Source organism: Sus scrofa, chromosome 4 (assembly GCF_000003025.6).
Source record: "Sus scrofa isolate TJ Tabasco breed Duroc chromosome 4, Sscrofa11.1, whole genome shotgun sequence".
Taxonomy (NCBI): Eukaryota; Metazoa; Chordata; class Mammalia; order Artiodactyla; family Suidae; genus Sus; species Sus scrofa.
Genome location: NC_010446.5, coordinates 106,315,080 through 106,335,017, shown reverse-complemented (window position 1 = coordinate 106,335,017; position 19,938 = coordinate 106,315,080). Strand labels below are relative to the sequence as shown.

Below are 19,938 nucleotides of genomic sequence, written 5' to 3'. Positions count from 1 at the left end.
TAAAGACGCTGAAAAGCTAGAAACTACAGTTTGCAGATTCTTTGCAGCCAGTGTTTCCCCCCATGACCTACGTTCATCAAGCCAAGACACCCACATGAGACTTGGAAGGCAAAGGTGACCAGTTGGGTCAGTGGCCATATGCCGTGAGAGGCTGGACCTTCCAGCAAGAGTGATAGCAGAAGGACTGGCTTTTCTGGAGTAGCTGGGATGATCGTTCTGTCCCTAACATCATGGTGTCTGGGAGGCCAGCAATGGCAGCAGTGGGTTTCCTCTAGAACAGTGCAGAGTTCTGCTTGGTCATATCCGCTGACAGTGTGATCCTGGAATTTGTAACAATCGAGCATGATTTGGGCCAATTCTGGAAATTCTACAAGCTAAACCATACCTTGCAACAAATCCCTTTCTGTGTGAACTAGTGAGGATGAGCTCTCTTGCCTGAGTACAGCGGCCAAGAAACACCAAAGCAAACTCTTAGGTGGCCCTTGTCAACATGCCTGGCCCTTTTTTTTTTCTTGGCTGATTCCTCATCCTTCTGCCTCTGTACATTCCTCATTCAATCCTTCCAAACAGGATTCACGGAGCCTCACTCCACCTACCACACCAGTTATACCTTTAGTCCTGAGTTTGAATTCCAGCTCTGCCACTTAGAACAGTACAAACAGGCAAACTCCTTTATCTTTCTGTTTCAGATTCCTCATCCCAACCACAGATCAGGTGAGCTAATGCAAGAGGAGCTCAGATCACAGTGCCCGGAACATGGGAAAGGCTTGATACTTGGTCAGTGTCATTGATGTGATTGGGTGCTTTGGCTTCAGCACGCCTCCCATGGCTGACCCACTCAGTTGCAGCCGGAGCAATCTGCCTGTAATTTTACACCAGACAAATAACGGGAATAGAGCTGTCTTGATTCCAAGTGTCCAGCCTGAAAGATAGGCTGCACCTCTGTACCAGTCAGAGTTCTTGGTTACAAGGAAGAGATTATATCTTTAGTTGGAAAGAGCATTTATTGGAAAGATAGAGGTCTTTCAGAAGCCATTGGTGGTAGGAGAACCAGGGTGGAAAATGAGAAGAAAATCAGCATGTTTGGAGAACAAAGACAAATCCTCTATTAGCCACTCTCTGCCACAACTGGCACTGAGATCTAATTGCCCTTTTCCCTTAGTTCATCCTCTTCATGTGCAGAGTCCCTGGAAGGAACATCTGACTGCAGCCAAGGTGTGGGGAGAGGGACCATCCAGCTCTTGTTTTCCTGGAGCATTGTCTCCCACCAAGAAGGTACTCATTGAGTGTGATGGTTAATTTTGCATATCAACTTGACTGGATCATAAAATGCCGATATTTGACTAAACATTTTTCTCTGAGCATGTCTGTCAAGATGTTTCTGGCTGAAATTAGCATTTGAGTCAGTGAACTCAGTCAAGCAGTTTGCCCTCCCCAATGTGACTGGGCAACATCCAATCCACTGAGGGGCCAAAGCGGGAGAAAGGAAGCACTCAGTCCTTCCTGGCTGATTGCTTGAGCCAGGACATCACTTTTCTGCCCTTGGCACTCCTGGCTCTCACCTGGGTTTTCAGACCTGGATTGGAATCTGTTCATCAGATCCCCTGGTGCTTAAGCTTTCAGATTCATACTGAATTACACCACCAGCTCTCCTGGGTCTCCAACTTGGAGACCACAAGTCATGGGATTTCTCAGCCTCTATAATCACATGAGCCAATTCCTCGTAATAAATCCCTCTCTTTTTCTCTCTCTCAATATATGTTATTTGTTCTCTTTCTCTAGAGGATTCTGACTAATTCACTAGGAAACTCCCCAAACCAGAGAGGGGAATTAGATGTTGGACAGTGTATTACCTGGGGTTCTCTAGAGAAACAGAGCCAATAGGATGCCTATGTAAATAAATATGGAAGGAGATTTATTGTAAGGAATTGGCTCATGTGATTATGGAGGCTGACAAGTCCCAAGACCTGCAGGGTAAGTTGGCAAGCAGGAAACCCAGAAAAGCCAATAGCGTCAGTTCCGATCTGGAAGTCACAGGCTCAAGACCCAGGAAGAATTGATGTTTCAGTTCAGGTGCAAAGGCAAGAAAAATTTGATGTCTCAGTCCAAAGGCAGTCTAGCAGGAAGAATTCTGTCTTTCTCAAGAAAGGGTCAGCCTTTTCGTTCTAGCCAGTCCTTTAACTGATTGGATGAGGCCCACCACATTAGGGAGGGCAATCTGCTTTATTCATTCTACTGATTCAAGTGCTAATCTCATCCCCAAACACCCTTACTGAAACACCCAGAATAATGTTTGACCAAATGTCTGGGCAACCCTCATGGCCCAGTCAAGTCGATGCATGAAATTAATCATCACAGATGGTGATCCTAAGGTCTGTTAGGAGTCTTCAAGAAAATAGGAGTGTCTCACTGGAGCTGCTGACATGTGCATGTGTGGGGCGCCTTATGTGGGATGCCAGCCAGGCCTCTCAGACAACACAGCACCATAAATGCCAGCAGTGACCTCATGGCTGAGGACAGGCTGAGTCGTGGGAGAAGCCGATGTTCTGCAAAGAAAGAACTCAGCCTGGTACGGTTCGAGAATCTTAGCTTTTGAGAGAAATGCACCAATTCCTTTCCACAGAAAACTCCTCCCTGGGCCAGCTGTCCTTTTTCCCTATGATGTGGCCAGATTAGAAGTGTCTTCTGTCCTCGCCAGTCTGACATCCTGGTCAGGCTTTGTAACAGCCCTGCTTATCATGAGCGCCTGTCCCAGACTATTTATGTTATTAACACCCATTTGTCCCTATTATGATACCTTTCTGCTTGGGAGTCTGGCCATCAAAGGACCAGTCGCTTTATATGATATGCTGAGTCTTGTCCTTCTCTAGACAATTAGTGTCGATGTCACCTGAAAGTACTGACGTGTTAACACATTTCCTCCTCCTCACGATAAACCTTGGACACAGGACCCCCCAAAAATGCTGTCTTTCTTATCTCATCAGACTTTTCAGGGTAGAGCAGTCTCATTTTTGAGCAGTTTCTGCGACAATATACCATCTGAGCCTCGGCAAATTAACCAATTACGGCAAACAATGCATTTTCTTCTGTGGTTCCTGTCATATATACCTCCCTGTTTTCAGTTAACAACAGGAAAAAACCGACAACTTCTAGAGGAAAATTTGCCAAATTCCACAAAAAAAAAAAAAACTTGCTCAATCATTTGGTCAAATTAAGTAGAAAAATCTTATCCTCTAAAAGAGACAGTAAGAGCCAGTTTCATGGATTAAATCATTCTCTGCAAAAGAACTTTTCCCCCTGGAGAATGAATAAGCTCAATTGGGTGTGAGGTTTTTTGAGCTCTGCTTGCAATTTTAAAGAAAGTTATTTTTGCTACACGTATACAATTTTAATTCTCTAAAATGAAGCTTATAATTTTTGAAAACATAAGCCATCAAACCATGCCTTCTTTCTCACACACCTTGGCAGAACTCTTTTGAAGCGCTCCCTACTTTCAAAAAACCACAGATCCTGAATAACTGTTCCAAAGGGCCACTTCTGATTTAGTAAGTGGATTAACTAAATTTAACACGTATGCAGACTCCTCCCACCGAAGCTCAACTTTCCTGGATCCTGACTCTATCTAGCTTTTACGTAACAGCTATTACAATGTCATTTTGATCATATCTAAATTTTCTATTACGATGTCATTCCTAGCAAATGTCTCCTTCATACCCACTTGGACACAAGGAAATGGGTAACAAGAAATAAGAGTAAAGGTGATGAAATGTACTTGTCTCTGAACCCAACCAATCAAATCCCAGGGGCTCCCCACGGCATCACACACTTCTCCATACCATCCGCCTGTCCCGGGATCCACCCTCTGCACTGGGGGCAATTCTTGTCATCCTGGTGGAGGCAGCCTGGTCAACCCTGGGAGGGATCAGTATCTACCACATCAGTCCTCTGGTCTTTGGCCACCCCTCTGGGCTCACAGTCTGGTTCCCTTCTCTTACCCAAGGGCATGGCTCTTCTTCTTTTTCTAAGACCCCATCTTGGAAGCTTTCACACTCTAATTTTCTTACAACACCCTAGTGTTTTCATCCTTTTCATGTCATTTGCATTTCCAACATAACAATATTGAACATATTAATAATCATTCCTCACCCTGTACTAAGCTCTTTTTATAAAGTCAGACACAGTGTTAAGCACTTTATGTGGATTATCTCAGCTGAAGCTTGCAATGGCTTGCAACTTTCTTGCTGGCTGAGGCTATAGCTAGGAACAGGCACTTTGAGATCAAGCTGTCAGGGTTCTAATTCCAGCCCCAAGATCTTAGGCAAGTTGCAAAATCTAAGCCTTCCCTTCCTCATTGTAAAATGGGGTTAGGAATGGCCTTGACCTTGAAGTGCTATTATTAGATGAAATGGTGCCTGTGAAGCCAAGCAGAGTGCCCAGCACAGAGTAAGTGTTTAATAAGTGGTAACTGACTCAGGACTCTCCTGGGAGTATCCCTGTCTTACCACCCACAGATTCCAGATTCAGCAGTCTCCTGTTCTAGGGAACCCTGTGGCTCTCAGTCTCCCCCACCCCCACCCTCCTCCAATTCCCAGGACTGATCTGCTGACACTGAGTGTCTCCCACTGTGGGATGGACTTCCTTCCTACCTGTGAAGATAGAAGGGCAGCCCCTGCCCCTCTTCTCTGCCCATCTGGTGATGAGTCCTGATCTGGGCTCACAGAATAGGATTCTCTTTTGCTATGGTCTGAAATTACCCAGAGTCCTTACGAAATTCTTTTCAAATTAAGATACTTGATCTCACTTGATACCTTCTTCGTTCTTAAGAGAATGGAAGTATTTCTTTTCATGTTGGGTTTGGAAAGAGCCAGCTCATCCTGGTACAGGGCGCTTTTCCCAAACTTGAAGCTCCTGACCTTGGGAGGCATCAGGGTTATGGTCCATTTGAGGCCAAGGCTGCCTACTGAAACTAACGCGTGTAACTCATAGAGACACGCTGCATTTTCCAAACGGACATGATAAATACAAGATAGTTTATAAGTTTTACCGAATTCATGGTTGCTTTTGATCAGGTCCACATATAAAGTTTAAAATCAGTAGATACTAAAAACACAGCTTTGGTCATGTGAGCGTGTTCAACATATCTGACATTAAAAAGGGAGTATTTTTATTTTAAACACCTGGAAACTCCTGAGGTCACAGAAAGAATGCTGGAAGGGAAGTCAGGGGTGTTTTCTGGGAGTGTGATCCCGGACAAATCACACCCCCTCCCCAGACCTCAGGATCCTCATCTTTAAAACGATGGGGGCTGGAAGTGATGGCCTCTGAGCCTCAGCGCTAAAATTTTATGAGTCAAAATCACTCTCTCCTAGCTACGTGAAGGTGAATATTTATAAGAACAGCTGACATTTTGAAAGGAAGGAAACTATATAGACGTGTTCTATTCCCATATAACACAAAGAACAGGTTAGTATCTGATAGTGTTTCTATCAGAAAAAAAGTTTTTCTAACTTATTTTTGTTACTTGTTCCCCTCTTCCAATAGCTTCACTTTTCCCATTGTCACTGGATGTTCGGAGAGAGTCCCCTCCCTCCACTTCAGCATCCGTATCCGGCTTTCAAGACTTAACTACTGTCGGTATTTTCTCAGTGATTATGAGGTGGTTGTTGTTATTGCCTCTCTCCAATATTTATCCATTTCACTTGCTCGGTTTTATTTTTGTTTTCTTTGCCCTCCAAGACCTCACCTTGAACAGACTGCTTTCTATTACTACAGTCTTAAGACTCTGTTCTGAGCCAATGTCTTGTCGCCCTTTTACCATCGTAAATTCATCAGTGGGAGTTGCAATTGCAAACACTCCAACCGTTGCTTAACTATTCGTCCCTTTCTTACAACAGCGTGTTTGCAAAGAATGAAATTCTCACCGTCGAGTCATGTGCTTATGTGTTCACCATTGCTGGTGCCTTCGTGTTTGCTCTGAACAGAGGGGGCTTTTCCCGCCTTTCCATTACCACCCCACCCCTCACCCACCCCATCCTCCTCGGCTCCAACCAATCAGAATGTCTCTTTATGTCTGGCCAACCAATCAGAAAGCGTCCCCATTCCAAGTAGTCATTAAACGTCTGTTGGGTGGGAGGAGCTTCCTTCATAAAAGAAAACATGAAGCTTCAAGGTTTCAGCCGAGGAAGGAAAATCTGTAAGTGGAGAGGACTGCATGCTGTAAATATTACCTTCCCTTTGGCGAGAGCATAGAGGGAAACCTTAAGCCCTCCAAAGTGATAGATCACTTAAAATTCTTCTCTGTTTGGAAATCATTCTAGCTGCCGTCACCAAGACAGACACGGCTACACCCTTAATACTATGGCTCAACTGTTTCTCCCAGATTATTTTAGAACCCTAAAGCAGACTGGGATTTTCCATTAGACTTTGTTAAATACTAAAGGATAATACAAAGGAAATGCACACACACAAAAAAATCAGAAACATTCTTTCAATCAACAGAGCAAAGTTCAAATTTCTTTTCCCTACCATTCCTGTTTTATTGAGCCTGGCCCATCTCCTGTTCTCTCTGAAGTGGTTAATTTCTTTTTTCTTTTTTCGTTTTTGTTTGTTTTGCTTTTTTAGGGCCACACCCTTGTCATATGGAAGTTCCCAGGCTAGGGGTCTAATCAGTTGTAGCCGCCGGACTATGCCAGAGCCACGGCAATGTGGGATCCGAGCCGCATCTGCAACTTACACCACAGCTCTCGGCAACGCTGGATCCCTAACCCACTGAGCAAGGCCAGGGATCGAACCTGCAACCTCATGGTTCCTAGTCGGATTCGTTAACCACTGAGCCACGATGGGAACTCCAGTGAGTCTATTTCTTTTTTTGTAAATAAGTTTGTATCATTTTTTAGATTCTGCCTATAAACAATAACATATGATGTTTGTCTTTGTCTGACTTCTTCACTTAATGTGATAATCTCTAGGTCCATCCATGTTGCTGTAAATGGCATTTCATTCTTTTTTTAAAATTAAAATATAGTTGATTTACAATGTCGTGCCAATTTCTGCTGTACAGCAAAGTGACCCAGTCATATATACATATATATATATATATATATATATATATATATAATCTTCCATCATGTTCTGTCCCAAGAGACTGGATATAGTTCCCTGTGCTGTACAGCAGGACCTCATTGCTTTTCCATTCTAAATGTGATTGTGTGCATCTACTGACCCCAAACTCCCCATCCGTTCCCCTCCATCCTCCCTCCCCCTTGGCAACCACAAGTCTGTTCTCTATGTCTGTGAGTCTGTTTCTATTTTGTAAATAGGTTCATTTTGCCTTTTTTCTTTTTAAGAAAAGAAACCTGTGGCATATGGAAGTTCCCAGGCTAGAGGTCGAATTGGAACTGCAGCTGCCAGCCTATGCCATAGCCACAGCAGTGTGGGATCCAAGCCGTCTGCAAACTACACCACAGCTCATGGCCACTCTGTATCCTTAACCGACTGAGCAAGGCCAGGGGTTGAACCCACATCCTCATGGATACTAATCAGGTTCATTATTGCTGAGCCATGATGGGAACTCTGCCATATTTTAGATTCCACATATAAGTGCTATTATGCAGTATTTGTCTTTCTCTTTCTGACTTACTTCACTTAGTATGAGAATCTCTAGTTCATCCATGTTTCTGCAGATGGCATTATTGCACTAATTTTTATGGCTGAGTAGTATTCTATTATACATGTGTACCACATCTTTTAATCTCCTCATTTGTCGATGGACATTTAGGTTGCTTCTGTGTCTTAGCTATTGTAAACAATTCTCTATGAACATTGGGGTGCATGCATCTTTTCAGATTAGAGTTTTATCTGGATATATGCATCATCCTACAATTTTTATTGAGAGCCTGTTATGTGCCAGGCATAGTGTTAGACCATGGGGATATAGCAGTGGAGGGGGAAAAAAGATAAAAATCCCTGCCTATATTTGGTATGTAGGAGCGTGGTAAGTAATAGGAAAGAAATGTGAAGCAGGAAAGGTGATACGAACACAAGTGGAGGGGGTTTAAGGTTTAAATAGGGGAGCCAGGGAAGGCCTCACTGGGCAAGTGCTGAAAAGCACTAAGACCAGGGAGTGTGGCTATTTGGGGGGACCTTCTGAGCAGAGGCCCTGGTGTGAAGTAAACCCAGCATGAGCAAGGACCCCTGAAACAGCCATTGGCTGGGCAGAATGAGGTGGGGGTAGGGTGGGGAAAGCAGATCATCTAAGGTCGTGCAGACTGTTGTAACAACTCTAGCTCTTCCCCTGAAGGAAGTGGGAAGCTGTCGCGAGGTTTGAGCAAAGGAGTAATGTGATCTGACTTGCATTTTGACAGGATCATGGCGGCCACTGTGTTGGAGATAGACTAAAAAGGGACAGAGCCAGAAGCAAGGGACCAGCTGGGAGGCCACTCCAACTACACAGGTGAGAGGTGATAAAGTCTTAGGTCAGGTGATGGCAGCGGCGACTGTGAGAAGCAGTAAACCCTGGAGACATTTTTGAAGGATTGGCTCATGTTTTAGACGTGGGTGTGAGAGAAGAGAGGGGAATGACACCAAGAGCCGTGGAGGAGCAAGTTGGGGGAGGGAAGCTAAAAGGGCTCTTTTGTGACAAGTTAATGATGAGATGCCTGCTAGGCATCTAAGCAGAGATTTAAAGAAAGCAGTTGAATATATGCGTCTGGAGTTCAGGAGAGAGGTCTGATCTGAAGCTATCAATTTGAGTCAGCAACGTAGAGATGGCACTTAAAGCCATGAGCTTGCATGAGATCATCAGTGATGGTGGATGGGACCAGGAAAGGCTCTAGGGTAAGGGTGGGCCCTGAGGGAGTTCGGCAGTCCCTTGCAGGTCACCCACTTTAGGAGAGCTCACTACGGCATATGAAATGGGGAAGTTAACCTCCTCAGGCAGGGGAAGGAAAGATTGCTTCTACTGCCAAAAGAGGCTTGGCAGAATTTGGAGCTTGAAGCCCTCAAGTTCATCAGAAACTGCCTGTATGTCCCCACCCCAATTTTCAGGATCCTTCTCTTCCCAATCAGTGCCCTAACTTGAACAGAAAAACTTGCAAGGTTGTCAATTTTTGTGGGGTTTTTTTTTTTTTGGTAATATCTTTTTAAAGATATAAGTCACACAGTGTACAGTTCACCCATTTAAATCATATGACTCAGTGGTTTTTCAGTACATTCACAGATGTAAATTCTTTTTGCATTGTAATCCAGCCATCTTCAAGATTAAACCTTGGGTTTGGATTTCAGAAATCTTGGCCCTGAACCTGCAGAAGACAAGGGTTTTGTTTTTTTCGGGCCTTCTGGTTTGTCACTTGGACCTTGATCTGGGCATGGAGAACGTTGAGCCTATCATTTGCTTTACCCAAGCTCTCCTGTGTACTTAGAAGCAGCCAAATTCTTTACAATTTTTATTTGCACTAAAATCTTATGTGGCCACAGCAATTTGGTACTCAAAGCCTCACTTTCTCTAGGAGCTTGACTGCAGGTGATTACAGGTGGCCATTTAAGTAAAGTGTGCTGCTTTACTCAAATGCCATGGACTCGCCATGTCCACTGCACCATTCGCAAGAGTCTTTAATGCCTTTGAATCTAGTCAGATCAGTCAGCCAATTCTGTATTCCCATCCCTGAGGGTCTGTTCCCTGGAACCACCTCTGGTACCAACATCAGTGTTCAGTCAGGGGAGCAGAGTGACTGTCAGTATGATGGGATGAAGGACTTACTGTAGGAATAAGAACTTTCCCCATTGTGGAAGGAGCCGGGGAAGAAAAGGTCTGAAAGCAGCATTGGATGATCACCAGCGGGAGGGGTCACTCACTCACTCTGAGAAGCCAGACACATCCAGCCACTCCTGATGGGAGACTAATGGCTCATCTATGGGAAGCTTTGGCCTTGATGGAGCTAGTGCTTCTATGGGCCCCAGCCAAGTGTCGGTGGTGAGTCTGAGGGTCCTGTTGGTCAGTGGATCTCAGAGTTGGGGAGAAGAGCTGGACATGGAGAGGAGAGCAAAGGCGGCATGTTGGGAAGTACTGGGCACCTGTGCACCTGTCCACCCTGACTCCTGACTGCAGTGACCTCTAGAGTTCTAGCTGCTCATTCGTTTCTGCCTTCACAAACAACTGAAGTGTTTCAAGCTTTCAGCTATTATGGTTAATGCCTTTATGAATGATCATATACATATCTTTGTGTAGATATACATTTTTGTTTCTCTTGAGTAAAATCCCAGGAGTATAATTTCCAGGTTCTCTCTTAAGTTTATGTGTAACTTTTAAAGAAACTGCCAGACTAATTTTCCAAAGTGTCTGTACCACTCTATAGTCCCATCAGCGTCAAAGTTGGAATTTTCAATTGTTTTGATTATAGCTCTTCTCGAGGGTATATAGTGGTATCTCACTGGGGCTTAATTTGCATTTCCATGATGACTAATGATGTTGAGCATGTTTTCATGCATTTATTAGCCATTCATGTATCTTCTTTAATGAAATGTATACCCATTGCCCATTTTTAATTTGGGTGGTTTAATCTTCTTATTATTGAGTTTTGAGAGTTCTTGCTGTATTCTGGATACAACAAGTTCCTTATCAGACATGTTACTTGCAAATATTTTCTCCCACTCTTAATTATGTCTTTTGAAGTGTACAAATTTTTAATACTGGTAAAGTTCAATTTATCTATTTTTTTCTTTTATAGATCATAGTTTTTTATTTGCTTTGTTTTTGTTATACCTCAGAACTCTTTGCTCAACCTAAGGTCCTTAGATTTTCTTCTATATTTTCTCTTAGAAATTTGATCTTCTTAGCTTTTCAGATTTATATCTGTGGTTCATTTTTAGTTAATTTGGGTATGTTTTTCAAATCTTAATGTATAAGTTATCTAGGGAGCTTGTTAAATCCTCATTCTGACGGGGGGAAAAAATGCATATGCTGGTGCAGTTGAGTCTACCGTGGTACCTGAGAGTGTACATTTTTTAAAACCTCCATCCCTTCCCCTAAAATACGTATGGAAATCTGACTAGGCAAGTTCCCTTATCTTTCTTCTCATCTTTGGCGCTGCTTTTACTCTGCAGATCCACTTGGCTACTCTGACTTTTTTCCAGGTTCCTCTTGCCTCATTGCCCTTCCCCTATGGCCGGAGGGGGAGGAAAGGCTAAGGTGGTGAATTCTCATCAGAGGGTGGCTTAAGGCAAGAGTCTGTGGATATTCATCTGTTAGTATTTTTGCTCCTGTCCCCTAATACAATAATTGGGGATAAGGGTAGGTAATGTGGTGATGGGATTTTTTTTTTTTTTTTTTGAGGAGAAAAATTTGAGCAAAGTCACACACTGAAGAAACAGGACCGATGGAGTAGAACAATCGGAAATTGAATAAAGAAATCTGGGTTGACTGATGGAGTGCAATCATTCAGGTGATGGGGGAGGAGGGGGTCTGTGGCACAGATGAGGGGTGAGTCTGTCACCTAGGTGAGGGGAAATTTAAAAAGCAAGAAAAGCCACCTCTTCCACTGAGGGAATTAGGAAGAGGGCAAGGATGGTACAGGCTGAAATCTGTGAGCAGCCAAGGGGCCCAAGGAAGACCTTAAAAGGAGGTCGAAACCCCCACCACCGCCCCGTGGAACCGAGAGGCAAGGTCATTGAGGGGACAGAGGAAGATGGAAGGGCAGATTTAAGGGCAGACGTGAAATGTGGAGTCGTTGCTAAGGAGAAAGACTGGGATACACGGAGTATTCCTGGCAGCAATGAGCCCTGGGAAGTTGGAAAGCATAAACTTGTGATTTTTTTTTTTTTCTGTCTTTTTGTCTTTTGGGGGCCGTACCTGTGGCATATGGAGGTTCTCAGGCTAGGGGGCCAGTCAGAGCTGTAGCCACTAGCCTATGCCAGAGCCACAGCGACGCCAGATCTGAGCCGCGTCTGTGACCTACACCACAGCTCACAATAACGCCAGATTCTTAACCCACCGAGCGAAGCCAGGGATTGAACCTGCAACCTCATAGTTCCTAGTCGGATTCGTTTCCACTGCGCCATGATGGGAACTCCCGTGATGTGATTTTCTTTAGCAGAGCTCATTGGCCTGAGTGTAAGTGTCTGAATTGATCCAGGGCTGGGTGGATGGATGACCACGGGGTACGAGGGTAAAGAGAAATGGTGAGAGAACAACCGAAATGATAGACCATGGTTGGAGAGGAAGTCAAGCCAAAGGGAGAAAAGAGATTGGGGCTAAATGAGCGGTTCTGGGACCCGAGGTCGCACTGGGTTTGGGAGCGTGTGTTAAGGGAGTAAATGAGCTGCCAGGGTGGCGTGTTATTATCAGAAAGAAAGTTGGGAGTTCCTATCGTGGCGCAGTGGTTAACGAATCCGACTAGGAACCATGAGGTTGCAGGTTCGATCCCTGGCCTTGCTCAGTGGGTTGAGGATCTGGCGTTGCCGTGAGCTGTGGTACAGGTTGCAGACGAGGCTCGGATCTCACGTTGCTATGGCTCTGGTATAGGCCAGTGGCTACAGCTCCGATTCGACCCCTAGCCTGGGAACCTCCACATACCATGGGAGCAGCTCAAGAAAAGGCAAAAAGACACACACACAAAAAAAAAGAAAGAAAGAAAGTTGGGTATTAAGCTTCATAATTGGAGCAGTTCTAGCTGTTAGGTCCAGGCCATGGGAATGAAGCAGAGCAAAGATGAGAGTCATAACATAATGGCAAAGCAATGGAGGGGTTTACTCTGTTATAGCATCTGTCTGACTTTTGTGCTCGACACTACACACCAAGTTGTGGTCACTGTCCCAGAGGAGCAAGCCCAGGGGGCAGACACAGGAAAGGTAGACTCTGGACAAGCAGACTCCTAGGTGGGTGCACCTGGGAGGTATGGGGAGTAGCTGGAAGGAGAGAGTCGTGGGACCTTCATCTTTGCATAGGGTTGGTCCGAGAGGAGTGAATTTTTCACCTGCTGCCAATTACTCATCATGAAAAAGATGGGATTGCAAAAGGGGAAGGAAGGCAGGAAACGAACATTTACTGAGGGTCCGTATATGCCTGGCACTGTGCTTTATATGCAAATACATTTCTCTTCAAATAATCCATTTTACAGATGATGAACTTGAGTGTTCGACAGGGTAAATAACTTGTCCAAAGACAAATAATTATGAAACCAATGAGCTAGAACCCCAGTTGCCCCAGTCTTTTGCATTTTTCCTTTTTAACCGAAGAGCGGAAGCGAGGCTCTGAGCTGCTGGGGAAGATGATTCAGATCCAGCTTCAAACACAGCCTTCGCAAAGGACTTTCTCCTTCATTCCCTCATCAGCCCGAGTCTCAGAGGAGGTTGGCATCAAAGAAACCCTGCCTGGCAACTAAAAAGAAATTTCCCAAATTACTCAAGCACCATGAAGGGAGTATATGTCTCTGGACAACACTTCCTAAAAATGCTTCTTTCCTCTCATCTCATTCCCTCTCTGACCACAGCCTTTCTCATCTTCTCTCTTCTCCCAATTTCTTGAGAAAAATTTTCTCCTAAACTTCTCCCCCAGCGCAGGCCCTTGCTCGTCTGCCTGTACCCCGGGAGAAATTTGGGCAGCACAGCCTCCTTAATGGGCAGGAGAAAAGGAGAGTTTGAAGACACAGGCCTGGGTAGTTGATGTCTTGTCATGAGAAGCATTCTCCCTCCCCTCCATCACATAGCTGGTCGGAGGCAAAGCATCACTGAACTCCACCTTGAATTTCTAGACCACTACCTTGAACTTCTGAAACAGACACCGTATCATTTACTGTCTAATGGCGTCTCTGTTATTCTTGCTTTGTTCTTGGCTGTTTTGTGTTCAATTGCAGCAGCTTTTCTTAGCCTTGGCTTCTAGTGTCATTGCTCCACCACTGTCTCTATAAGCATGTGGCTGTTGTCCTTCAACCCTTATTTTCATGTATCTATATCATTTATTCTGAGCTTCCTCTAATTTTTTTGGGGGGGGGAGAAATGGAGTATAAAAGTGTAAGAATATAGGAGTTTCCATCGTGACTCAGCTGTAACAAACCTGACTAGTATCCATGAGGTTTGATCCCTGGCCTCACTCAGTAGGTTAAGGATCCGGTGTTGCTGTGAGCTGTGGTATAGTTTGCTGATGTGGCTTGGATCCCAAGTTGCATGGCTGTGGTGTAGCCCAGCAGCTGCAGCTCCAATTCCACCCCTAGCCTGGGAACATCCATATACTGAGGGTGTGACCCTAAAAAGACGAAAAAATAGTGTAAGTAAATAAAATATCGGTTTCATATGTATTACTGTTACGTCTCCAACCGGATTGTGAGCACCTCAAAGGCAGGAATTGTGTTTTACTTTTTTACTGAAATATAGCCGAGGTATGATGTTGTGTTAATTTCTGCTGTACAGCAAAGTGATTCAGTTATACACATGTTTAGACATTCTTTTTTTTTTTTCTTTTTTCTTTTGGCCACGCTTGCTGCATATGGCAGTTCCCTGGCTAGGGATCAAACCTGCACCACAGCAGTGACCCAAGTTGCTGTAGTGACAACATCAGATCCTTTACCCGCTGCACCACAAGAGAACTCCTACACGCTTTTTTTAAATTTTTTTAATTTTTTGTCTTTCTAGGGCTGCGCCCATGGCATACGGAGGTTCCCAGGCTAGGGGTTGAATCAGAGCTATAGACACTTGCTTACATCACAGCCACAGCAATGCCAGATCCAAGCCATGTCTGCAACCTACACCACAGCTCATGGCAATGCTGGATCTTTAACCCATTGAGCGAGGCCAGGGATCGAACCTGCATCCTCATGGATGCCAGTCAGGTTCATTTCCACTGAGCCATGATGAGAACTCCATACACTCTTCTTAATATTCTTTTCCATATGGTTTATATAGGACATTGAATATAGTTCTGTGTGCTATGTGGCAGGACCTTGTTGTTTATCCTCTCCACGTGTAGTAACAGGTCTGCTAACCCCAGCCTCCCACTCCATCCCACCCCCAACTCCCTTCCCCTTGGCAACTTCAAATCTGTTGTCCTTGCAGGAATTGTGGTTTAGACTTCACTTGATTACATCCCCCCAGTACCTAGAGGGGTACCTGGCAGGTTTTCCACAAGCACTTATCTCTTAACTACTTTTAATTGATTAAGGAAGGTGAGAGGCTGGCATTTATCGAATACTTACCCCCAAACTCTGCAAACAAAATTACATTTCATCCACCCAAGAAATGAGGTGTTAATTATTCCTGTTTTAGTAAGATGACCAGTTCATCCTGGTTTGTTTGGGACATTCTTGGTTTCAACACTAAAAGTCCTACATCCTAGGCAAACCCACGATGGTTGTTCACCCTACATTTTAAAGATGCTGAATCTCATCAGTTACCTTCATCAACTTGTCTTATAAATTCAATTCCACGTCTATCTGGAGGATGGGACTAGTATTGACAGAACAGATTGGAACATTGGAGAAAAAGAAAGTGGGGTTGTCCAGGGCACACTGGTAAAGGCTGTGGCACACCCCAGCAGGTGAGCCCTGAGTGCAGTTGCTAGGGTGATGAGAAGTAGCTGTGAGGTCCTATGGAGGACGATGGTGGTTTAAAGAGCCGCAGGTGGCAGGGCTTGGCGCAGGTTTGAGGACTAACTACAGAGGGGACAGTGCTGAAGGGCAAGAGGACAACCTCAGATGAATTCTTCTCATCACAAACAAGCCACCTTGAACCTTTTGTCGCAGTCACTGAGGGCGTGTCCCTGGCGGATTGTATCAGATCTGATTCTGGCCGACTGCATCAGCTGACACTAACTTTGCCACTTAGAGAGAAACAAATGAGTAATTTGGACCCGATCATTATGCCCTGCTTGCTACTCACGTGCCAAATATTTATAGAAGCAAACCCACATTTAGTTTACAGCTGATAATAGGGAGCCCATTAGCTCCCCCCAGTCATCCTTCTTCCCTCCGGCAGGCAGGGAATCGCTCAGCCTTGAAGGAGACCCGCTGAAGGCTTTCTGCTGAATGGTAAGGATGACATTTCTCTTCTGCAACCAAGGTTCGCGTCTCTCTAGGAATTTTTCCTGTGTTCTACATCTTTGGCCTGTTCAGGTTCTCGGTTTCCAAATCTTTCCCATTTTACAAAAAATGAAGCACCTGTCAAAGCCTCCAAATTCCATAACCGTCCCCCATGTGGCTGCTGAGACGTCCCAGCCGAGGGCATAACCCAATGGATTGCTTTCCTCAGGCTCAGGGATGAGCAAGGGCTGGATGTGTGGGGTCTCTTAATTCATGTGAATTTGTGCTTGTGGAACTGAGCCCATAGCTGGGTACCCAGCACAGAAAGGCATGGCTCTGTTCTAAAGGAGCTCACAGGATAGTCAACTCACAGTCTTAAGGCATTTATCCAGGAAAAAAAATGACATTATGTTTTATGTTACTGATGTGATTAAAAAGCAGCTTTACCCTTTGAAAGGCCTAGAATGATAATAAAATGAAGCAATACGGGGACGTGATAACCAACTATCAATGAGAAAAATATTTTCAGAACAGCAAAATGAAAGAGAAAATGAATTTATTTGTGGCCTTGTGTGGATGACACTGGTGAATTCAGCTTCTTACTCTGGTTTCAGTTCCAGCATTTTTCCAGATTCCATTTTGAAATTTTGTATATAACTTTATCCAAACACAACACATTTTATATGTCTTGTGTACTTTAGAGTTTATTAGCTGAAGAATCCCATGGTTCTCTATCTCAAGCTATATCTGCCACTGATTCTTAGAGCCTACGATTCTTTTGACAGATATTCATAAATCAGCTTTATATATAGTCATAATTCAGATTACATTTATACTCTTTTGTTGTAAGTGAAATTAAGAATGAGTAAAAGCTTTCAATTTTTAAAGCACTGGGCTCACCTGATTCGGGAAAAAATGAACTCTCACCTCAAAATGCTTTTATTTGCAGCTCTTCCGGCAATCAGAACTCTAAAAGTCAATTTATGGGTCTGGATTTGAACGTTTGCTGCTTTAATTAGGCACATAAATCTCCCTACTTCATTTTCCATTACAGCTATGTGTGTGTCTAGCCTTGCTCTATTGAAGTACAGAGTATATCATGTATTTGACTAGTAGTAAATCCACTTTGGCCAAAGACTTAGCAGTTGGCTGTGCTTTATCAACAATGTTCAGAAGATCAATGTTTCAAATACTCTTTAATGTGGATAAAAGAAACTTGGTGAATAATTTCCTCAGGTGAGGCTAGATTTACTTTAGGAAACGTGGTATTATGATGGGCTGCCAAGAAAATATTTTTTATTCTCAATACCCTGGAGAAAGAGCAGAAAATAAGATACTAAGGGTCATACCTTAGGAGGTAGGAAGAGGTAAAGAATATTTTTCCTTACTTTTAACCCAGCTCTGAGTTCCACGGCCTCTCCAAACATATGTCTTTGGTTCACTTTATCAAGGCCAGAAAGTGATTTGTGTTTTAAGTTTCAGTCTCTGAGAACAGTGTCTCCAAGAAGTTAAGGGTCACCAGGACCACCTAGAACTTTCACGAAAAAAGCCACTGACCTGCTGGGTGAACGTCTGTGGGGGCGCCTGGCTGTCCCCCTGGGTTCGCAGCAGATCCACGCTAAAGGACAATGTGCCTAAGAGACAGGCTTCCTTCTGAGAACACGGAAGGGTTCCGTGCTCACAGAAAAGACCCAAACAATCACAATAAGAACTTGACTCCCCCAGATAATCTTGTGTGTGGCCCCTGTGTTCTGTGGGGAGCAGGGAGCGTTGGCCTGTCCCAGGAGGACAGTTTTCATCCTCCAGCCCCATCACATGACCTTCCCATCTTCCCCCGGCTCGTCAGGTCTCTCGCAAGGTGGTGAGAGGTTGTTCCCAAAGCAAGAAATATTCTTGAGACACAGCACCAGAGCGCTGAGTGTTAAAGGGGGAGATAACAGTGATATAAAAAGGCAAAAATCCCCTAAATTTCCATCACAGCAAAGAGAACATTGCTTTTTTTTTTTTTTTTTTTTTTTTTTTTTGTCTTCTTGCCTTTTCTAGGGCTGCACCTGAGGCATATGGAGGTTCCCAGGCTCGGGGTCTAATCGGAGCTGTAGCTACCAGCCTATGCCACAGCCACAGCAAGGTGGGATCCAAGCCACGCCTGCAACCCACACCACAGCTCACGGCAATGCCGGATCCTTAACGCACTGCGCGAGGCCAGGGATCGAACCTGCAACTTCATGGTTCCTAGTCGGATTCCTTAACCACTGAGCCACGATGGGAACTCCAAAGAGAACATTTCACATAAGGCCTACACCCAGATTCATAGGATAGTATTGAACCCCAAAGTCTGTGAGTCATATTGGTTTTAGCGTAGAGAGTCTGGCAATGATGATGCCAAGATTCCGTGTTTGCGGAGAAGAGCCCTGGGCAGCGGCTCTCCCCAGCATGCTGGGTCTGAGTTGTGAAGCTTGGCACAACCACCAACGTGAACGAAAAGTTTGTCTTGAGGGGATGGGAAGGTGGAAGGCAACTGGTGCTGTTGAAGACCTACTGGATCCCAGGCACTTAACATGTGTCATCCCTTTTCGTCTCAGCACCAATGTGATTTGCTCCAAGCGAGACTGATAAAGAGGAAGAAAAAAAAAGATCTGTACAGACCATTAGAGGCTTTAAAAGTGCTATATGCAAATCTTAGCATGTGATTCTCAGTCTGTCTTGTTCACGGCTGGATCCCCAGGTCCTAACACAGGATCTCACATGTGATAACTGCTGAATACGTATCTTTAAATGATTGTACATGTTTAATCCATTCCCCCATTAGAAAAACAAAATTCCACATTTTGCTCTTTAGTTTCAAAACAGTTAAATATCTTAATAAAAAATTACTACAATGGGAATTGTGAGTAGGGTTTTTCAGTTTACATACATCCTACTCTTTGCCCTCCCCTCTGGGTTAAAAATTGCTGCCTTAGAAATAGCCAGGTCTGGAGTTTAAAAATGAGAAGATCAAAAGGAAAGAATCAGGAGTTCCCGCTGTGGCGCAACGGGAATCAGCAGCATCTTGGGAGCCCTGGGACACAGGTTCAATCCCTGCCCCAACACAGTGGGTTAAGGATCTTACATTGGAGCAGCTGTAGCTTGGGTCACAACGGCAGCTTAGATCTGATCTGGCCTGGGAGCTCCATGTGTCACGGGGCGGCCAAAAAAAGAAAGAAAGAAAGAGAAAAGGGGAGTTCCCGTCATGGCGCAGTGGTTAACGAATCCCACTAGGAACCATGAGGTTGTGGGTTCGGTCCCTGGTCTCGCTCAGTGGGTTAAGGATCTGGCGTTGCCGTGAGCTGTGGTGTACGCTACAGACGCGGCTCGGATCCTGCATTGCTGTGGCTCTGGCGTAGGCTGGCAGCTACAGCTCCGATTCGACCCCTAGCCTGGGAACCTCCATATGCCGCAGGAGCGGCCCAAAGAAATAGCAAAAAAAGAAAGAAAGAAAGAAAGAGAAAAGGAAAGAATCACGGGTGTATACAGTCACTGTACTGAGCCATCCACCATGGGGCATTTTTGCAGTTGGGAAGTCAGAACGATGGCTGAAGGTATCCATGATGAATTATATGACATTCATACAATAAAACATTCTATATCTGTATCAAGATTTTAAAGATATTTAATGATGTGGGGAAATGCTTTATTAAGTGAAAAAATCAAGATGCAAAACTCTGGGTATTTTCACGGTTGCCATGCATGGGGAAATGATTAGAAGGAAATACACTGAAATATTAGTTGCGATTATTTCTGGGTGGTAGAATTATTTGGGATATGTGATTCTTCTTCATACTTGTCAGTATTATCCATTTCTTTTATAATACATATATGTTACACAATTTTTTTTATTGTTTAAGACAGAGGGATTGACTATAAAACCATAAAGATAAAAATACAGAGCGTTGAC

The 19,938-nt window shown here is 44.3% G+C and overlaps 1 long non-coding RNA gene across 1 annotated transcript in view; it reads left to right on the top strand.

The window, feature by feature from the left end:
* The window catches only part of LOC110260342, a 41,747-nt gene continuing 22,367 nt past the window's right edge, over nt 559-19,938 (top strand). Inside the window, exons 1-2 of the long non-coding RNA XR_002343496.1 lie at nt 559-1,275; nt 8,364-8,452. This is a non-coding gene — a long non-coding RNA (uncharacterized LOC110260342). The remainder of the gene's footprint in view (nt 1,276-8,363; nt 8,453-19,938) is intronic.